At 38.6% G+C, this 7,297-nt stretch overlaps 1 non-coding gene across 1 annotated transcript; it reads right to left on the bottom strand.

Moving 5' to 3' along the window:
* Window positions 1-950: 950 nt before the first annotated feature.
* On the bottom strand, window positions 951-1,056 carry LOC134528662 (U6 spliceosomal RNA). Its single transcript, XR_010074415.1, has one exon. It is a non-coding gene; the product is annotated as a U6 spliceosomal RNA (small nuclear RNA).
* Between the last annotated feature and the right edge of the window lie 6,241 nt (window positions 1,057-7,297).

The raw sequence follows: 7,297 nt of genomic DNA on the forward strand, positions 1-7,297 counted from the left end.
AATGTTGACCAAATAGATCCTAGATGTATTTAATTCGTTAATCTAGATTGCACGTCCAAGCTGCATTTTTTATTAATCTAACATTATATAAACATTTATTGAATTAATATGAAATTTATAATCTTAAAATATTACTGTTAATAATATGTAAAAACATTTGTGATATATAATAGCGAGTACGTAAAACTAATGTTTATTATTTTATCACTACATATTAAGGTTTAGATAAATACATAGAAACGTAACTCACAGCAAGCATAGAAGGTATCACTATAAAATTTTGCTCATTAGAATTAGATTAAAAAGTGTGGAGATATAACAATGATTAGGTACACAATTTTTGAAGAAGAAAAGATCTGTTACCAAAAAAAAAAAAATTAAAATAATAGAAGATGTTTTTGATTGACGGAGAGTGTTGGTAATGTTTGTGAAAATGTTCTGGATGATTCTTCTTGCACAGAGCGCAGACTTGAAGACTCCCCATCAGGGTGAATCGAGTGAATTGATGAAACGCAGAAGACTGGAGTGAATGTCTTCGAGATTTGACAAAACAACAATGAAGAAAAAGAGAGGACGTGGTGGGAGGCGAGGAGTGGATCACGGAGGTGATGGAATAAGAACAAGGGATTCTTGGGGCAAGGGGGGAGGGAAGAGTGCGCACTTTGCCTCGGGACGAAGCGGGAGGGGAGAGAATTGCATTCCGATGACGAAGATAGATGAGGCGGTGGTAGGGCTACAGGGTTGGGGGGGGGGGGAAGGCTGGGGGGATAGTGTAACTGTTATGCGGGTTGCGAGTCGGCGCCGGTTAGGGGTGGACATCACGCCACACGCGGCAAAAATATATACTGTATATATAAAAAGCAAGTAGACAAGAATATCTTGCCATTTTGGATTTATTTACTTTTTTTTTGCTAAAATATAAAAAAATAAAATGAAATACGTATCCCCAGAAATATTTACTAGCATTTTTACGTCATTGCGGTTTGATTCGCAGGGGCAATGTTAATCTTCTCTGTATCTATGGAATTTTAGTATATGTACCGCCGAAGCGAGTACATTTGTGTCTTAACGTATCGAAAACTAAGTGTATTTGGGAGCGTTACAGGTTAGGGAAAGTACCTAGGTGCGTCTCAGGCCGAAGCCTGTACGCATAGTCATGCTGTGATTAGCCAAGCATGGAAGGGTCGCATGCATCGTTACGTTTTTTTATACTGTGGCATCGAGTGACGAACATACCAGAATACAGCCGAACACACCCGAAGGATCCCGAGACACAGGCCACCGAAGCATCAAGCCCGTAGCTCCATAAGACATGCATTTTGCCAAACCCGACTACGACACTCTACTGGGAGTAAATGACATTATTTCACGTGGGTGACCAAATATGTCGTGGAAGTTAGAGTAGCTCGAGAACATTGAAATAAAAAAAAGTGTCCAAAGCAGAAATGAGAAGCTTATGCTTAAAGGCCTGTCTAAGTTTAAAGTTAAGGTTATCACGAAGAAATGTATGATCGATTGGATTCCGACGTCGATCGAACCATATTTCCCAAGGTGGAAAGAGGTGAAGGAATGCCTTAAAAACAATTGCCATTGGAGGTATTTAGGTCATTCTCGAACATGTTAATAATCAAAGCACTGATTATTTTTAAGATTAAATTTAATTTTAAAGGATTGCTTCAAATAAATATTATTTAATAATCTGCTAGGTACCAAAAACCCTTAAGTTGGTAGACTGGTTGGGTCACTAAACGGCGTGTAGAGCTCCAGGTGTTAACGCACTATTTATGGACCTTTCACAATTTATTGAGTCTGATTACGAACATCAGCCATTTCATGGTCGGGTCTTTAATTTATAATTATTTCGATAGAGGAAATTTTTCTAACGGACAGTTTGCATGAACTTTTTGGTATGAATAAGTCTAAACAAGGTGTTGTAAATGTTAAAGAGACGTACACAGAGGCTTTATCTTCAATGTTTCGTCTTGAAATGATAGTGGTGTCTCTGATTGTAATCTTATACATATGCGTTACGGCCGCAAATACAGCACGTCTCTAAGCGCAAGGCTGTGGATTGGCGCGCAGTCTTCCCCGTCGTGCATAGGACAACTATGAGATTTGAGTAATAACGATGATATTATGTGGCGGAAAAAGGATGATAAAATAAATGTTTCAGAAAACACACATTTTGGCCGTTTTCACTTTTCAAAAAACTCATCCGTGCTCAGAGTATCCTTAAATCTTTTTCGTAAACAGACTGGCACTTGGATATCTTGGGCAGGGTATTTTCTGAAGCTCTGCACACCTTGTGTGTGCCCAGGTAGGCGGGGCCCTTTAGCGGAATTATGACTCCCCATCTTGGGATTTCAAAAATTTCGATGCCCCTTGCAATAAAGTTGTCGTGTTTTTTTTTGTTTTTTTTTTTAAAGCAAGATTTGTTTGCTTGCTGAAATCAACACTAGTTGTAGTCACTCGCGTGAAATAATGTGTTATTTCATTGCGACGCTTGCAGAATAGAGCCTGTTAGTAAATGTGTGCTCGCAACAAGGTATAGAAGGTCAGGCAAATGCGATTTACGCCTTGACATGTCAAAAATGGGGATTAATATGCTCAAAATTATAACTATGGCTGAAAGATGGTAAACTCCAAGATGGCGGGGGCCTTGTCCCCCCTTGAAGTGGGGCGTTAGTTCCGGGGTCTCGATTTGCGAGTGTACCCGCGGCGGCAGCGTTGGCCACCCCTGTGCGCTTGCATAAATGAGACTGAGATTAATGGGCGACTCCGCGGTGTGCGTACGTGCGTGTGTACGGAATCAGAGCCAGGGAGGGGTGAGGAGTGCAGGGAGGGGGTAGGAGGAGGGGGAAGAGGGGCAATCAGAGCCTCGCGCCGGGCCCGCAGGGGCTTTCATCCGGGCGGGCCGCGATCTCGGCTGATGGTTGAGTGACAACTCCTCGCCTCTCGGGTACACGGTCCGGCACCGGAGAGCGAGCGGGAAGCTGAGGGACAATGGCGAGCCCATTATACCTCCACGTTTAACATCCCCCTCCCCCCACCACCCCGATTCCCTCTCTGCCCTGGCGTTGTTTCGGATACCCGCCGTTGTAAACAGGGGGTAAGAAGGAAAAAAAAAAATTCACTTCCCCCTGACCCCTCAGAGCGCTCGCGCTAAATGTCGGGCGTCGTTGAGAGAGCATCCATCATTTCCAGACATCGGACGCATCTTCGGCGATTCTTTATCCGTCTCCACCCGGGGGTGAAACAAAAATAATAAAAACAATAATAATAATAATAAAATTAATAATAATAATAATAATAACGCGTTGGTTTCGTTCCTTGATTTTTTCCGAATTCGTCCGACGATAGCCGCGGTCTCCGATGTAGCGGTCTTCAACAAGTTGTGTAATTTATTGTTTGTTTAAGGAACGAATAAAATTCAGAAGATTATTTCAATCTTTCATCATTTTACAAATATTTAATATAATTACTGCCCAACACACATATATTTAATCTCGTTAACATGTCACTCTTGAAATTGTCTTTAATCATTGTTTAGGCCTACCTAGTTGACAACATGTCAGCTCAGCTCTCTAAAGAAAAAAAAATTGAGAACGTTTAAAGAAACGTTTTGTTAAATCAGGTAATATTTTCCAGGGACAAGATAACTTAATATTCCTGAACTCTAGCTTAGAACATTTGCGATTTAAAACACTGGCCGCTAGGCAAGTTAACTCGCTGCAGAAAAAAGGTTGCTTTAACACTCCCATAGTTCATTTAACATACTGTTAAAGTATATTGCGAATGTTGCATGCTATAACAAAAAAAAATCTATCGCACTTGACTATACAGTATAGGGTAAATCCAGGAGAGATGGACCACCTTTTTTGAAACTGTTATAATTTTGTTATTTGTCAAGATATTAGTGAAGTAAATTTCGCTATGATATTCTGGTGATCTATGTATATGAAAAGCAAAGGTTTATGTAGAAAATTTACGTTACCAAGAGAAGAAATATGTTGAAAAATTTTGCAGTACTGGTCCATCTATACTATATTCCTAGGGTTAGATGGACCAGGCTATATGGCAGAGATGGACCAGCATTGAGAAAGCTATTTAATCATTTATGACTAACTTTAAATTCAGATTTAAGCACTCAATTAAACAAAAATCGTTTCTGACGTGCAATAAGTCTACAGTGCCTATACATTAACATGTTTTACAAGGTATTTCTTTCAGATGTAGTTTTTCAAAACCCGTAAAGATTTTAGTTCTTTTTTTCCACATACATCGCACTTATTTTCGTACTTTTTGCAGTTCTCATGCAACCAACGGGAACACACTGTGTATTTAATCCAGTCTTCTGTACTTTTTATAGTATTGTAGTCCTCATTAAACCCGACACATTCATCTTCGTCCCAGTCACCATCATCACTGTCATCATACAAAATTGGCTGAGAAAATCCTTTGGTGTTTGGTTTTTTATGTTTGGTAGGCCTAACAGTCCTAGTTAGGATAGCTTCTTCTCTCCGTCTTTTTCTTTCTTCTGGTTCTTTTATTTTCTTCAGTTTGTCATGTTTTCCTTGGGCAATACGTTGTACATTATCCTTAAAATTTAGTACTTTCGAAACACTTGCACTCTTACCACGGGCTGTAGTTTATTTTGTTAAGATTGGAATAGGTGAGATGTTGTTCAAAATTTTTGTTGGCGTGGGGTTGTCAACCTTTTTGACTCCGGAGACACTGGTGGGCCCTGACGAAGTTCCAGGAGTCGCCAGACATTCATCACTGATAAGCTGTTCGAAATGTCTTATAGGCAGAGCAGATTCGAGTGGAGGGGTAGACCTATCGGTGACTATGGTTGCTTCTTGGTTTGATGTCAAACCAATGTCTGGAGAGTGTAGTTGAACTAAGTTCGTTTCAGTAGCTTCAGAAAGTGACGTTTCACTAGAACCTCTTGTGTCAGGGGTGATGATTGTTGAATCTTCGCTAGGTGTCAGGTAAACGTAGTCTGGTGTTGCAGACATGTTTAGCGGAATAATTCCACATGCCTTGAAGCCGGAAACTGCATTTTCTATAGTCGCTGATTTGGACCAAGCACATCCTAGCAACTTGCCAAATTGCAGTCTCGTAATCTGCCGCAGTGGGTTGTTCCTCATGAACACATTACATTCTTTGTTGTAGTTAGACTTCAATGATTTAAAAAGCTTCTGTCAAGTGGCTGGAAGAAATGGGTCGTGTGACTAAGAAGGCTAAGCAAAATTATATCATTTTCATCAGCGAATTTAAGCATTTCCACACTGCTGCAATGGGAGGAGTGTCCGTCAAGAATCAACAGTACTTTTCCAGCAGGCTTTCTTTGCAATAAGTGATGTTTCAACCAGTCAAAAAAACATTCAGAGGTTATGTAAGCAGATTTCACGTTCATTGCAATCATGGAACCCGGAGACATGCCATCACTGAACTCCTGTTTCTTATTCTTACCTTTAAAAATGCAATAGGGAGGAATGTAGTTGCCCTCGCCATTGAAACAACATACAAGCCATGCGGACGTGCTACCCACTAGACCAATAAGTCAATTATTGAATACGTACTTTTAAACAAATTTATATCTGTACTAAACAAAGGTCACATAATAGGCGTATTGATCTTCAAAATCAAATTTACATTCGAATATAAAATTTTATTTTTATACGCAAATTGACTGTATTATATTCCAAATGACTACAAAAAGTTGTAAAAATTATTAAAGGCTGTACGAGGTAAAGTGAGCACTTTGCAACTTTTAAATACGAACAAGAACACGCGACTAATGAGAAAACTTCATGTAATAGGCTCATAAGCGATTATTTAAATCCTATTTAAAAGTGGCCGAAAGATAATAATTTGATCGAATAATAAAATTAACTATGGCCTCAAAAGTGCTCACTTTATCACATACAGCCTATATTGTATTTTTGTTTTTTAAGTAGGCCTATCGGAGAGGAGAATTTACGTTAAAAGTTTGGAAATTAACCTACAAATTACTTAACAATATGTTTTGTGACTAATTTTTTTTGTAGAAATGACATTACAAATCTACAGCCTACTCATTAATAATACGTAGGCCCATTTAAAACGATGGTCCATCTCTCCCACGATGGTCTATCTCTCCCTCTTTATTTTGGTCCATCTATCCCGATCGTTAGGGAGAGATGGACCAGGCCGCCATTACGTCCCTGTTGTGCCCAGCGTAGCTACAGAACACTACAAAGATACGTTTAGCTTGTTTACATGTTGTAAGGAATGATGGTTCGCATTATCAAAATTTTTGACCTACCTGTTTTCTATTTTCTTTAATATCTTCTCAATTTACTCATACAAAGGAACAAAAACAACACAGCTAGCGCAATACAGTTGCCACGACACGTTCCTACCAATTATGGCGCTTTTTATTAGCAGGTTCGTGAACTATGCTACCGGTCCATCTCACCCGGTGGTCCATCTATCCTGGATTTACCCTATAGGCTTAAATTGACTCATTTTTGAAATGAAGATCCAAATGCCATTTATTAAACTATAATAAAATGTGGGTGTAAAGAAAGAAAAGTTTTTCTGAAATTGTTTTTGATTTTGTAAATCCATTCATTAATATGCATGCACTTCATATAGCATCATCAACCGTAGCCAAAAAAATAAATAAAAAATCTCTTGGACTCTTCCTAGAGGCGCAGGCAGATTTCGAAGTTCATATGTTTGTACTTTGGAACAAAAAAAGGCAAACGTACATTTCAACCAAATTTAACTCTCCGTAGTATGTATCGGTAGTATCAAAAAATAATTAGTTAAAAATCTTTATATATATATTTCTTGTGTGCGTGTGTATGTCACTGAACTCCTCCTAGACGGCTGGACCGATTTTGATGAAATTTTGTGTGTGAGTTCACGGGGATTCGAGGATGGTTTAGATTCACAATTGGATATTTTATCTCGATTCTGAGTTAAGAAAAACTAAAAAAACACGCTTTAAAAGCAAAAATTGCAACGCATTATTAGAAGCCATTAAGTTTTGCTATTGTAAGGAACTAAGTAGAGAGTAAGAAAAAAATAAAGATCCTGACAGTTTATAGTGTCGCCATATTTGTTTCAATTTTCAATACCATTTTTGTATATTACAATTTAAATTGCAGAAAAAAATCATGTTTCATAGCCACACAAATAGTGAGGATGGTTTAGATTCACAATTAGATATTTTATCTCGATTCTGAGTTAAGAAAAACTAAAAAAAACACGCTTTAAAAGCAAAAATTGCAACGCATTATTAGAA

Source organism: Bacillus rossius, chromosome 1, assembly GCF_032445375.1.
Source record: "Bacillus rossius redtenbacheri isolate Brsri chromosome 1, Brsri_v3, whole genome shotgun sequence".
In the NCBI taxonomy this organism is placed as follows: Eukaryota; Metazoa; Arthropoda; class Insecta; order Phasmatodea; family Bacillidae; genus Bacillus; species Bacillus rossius.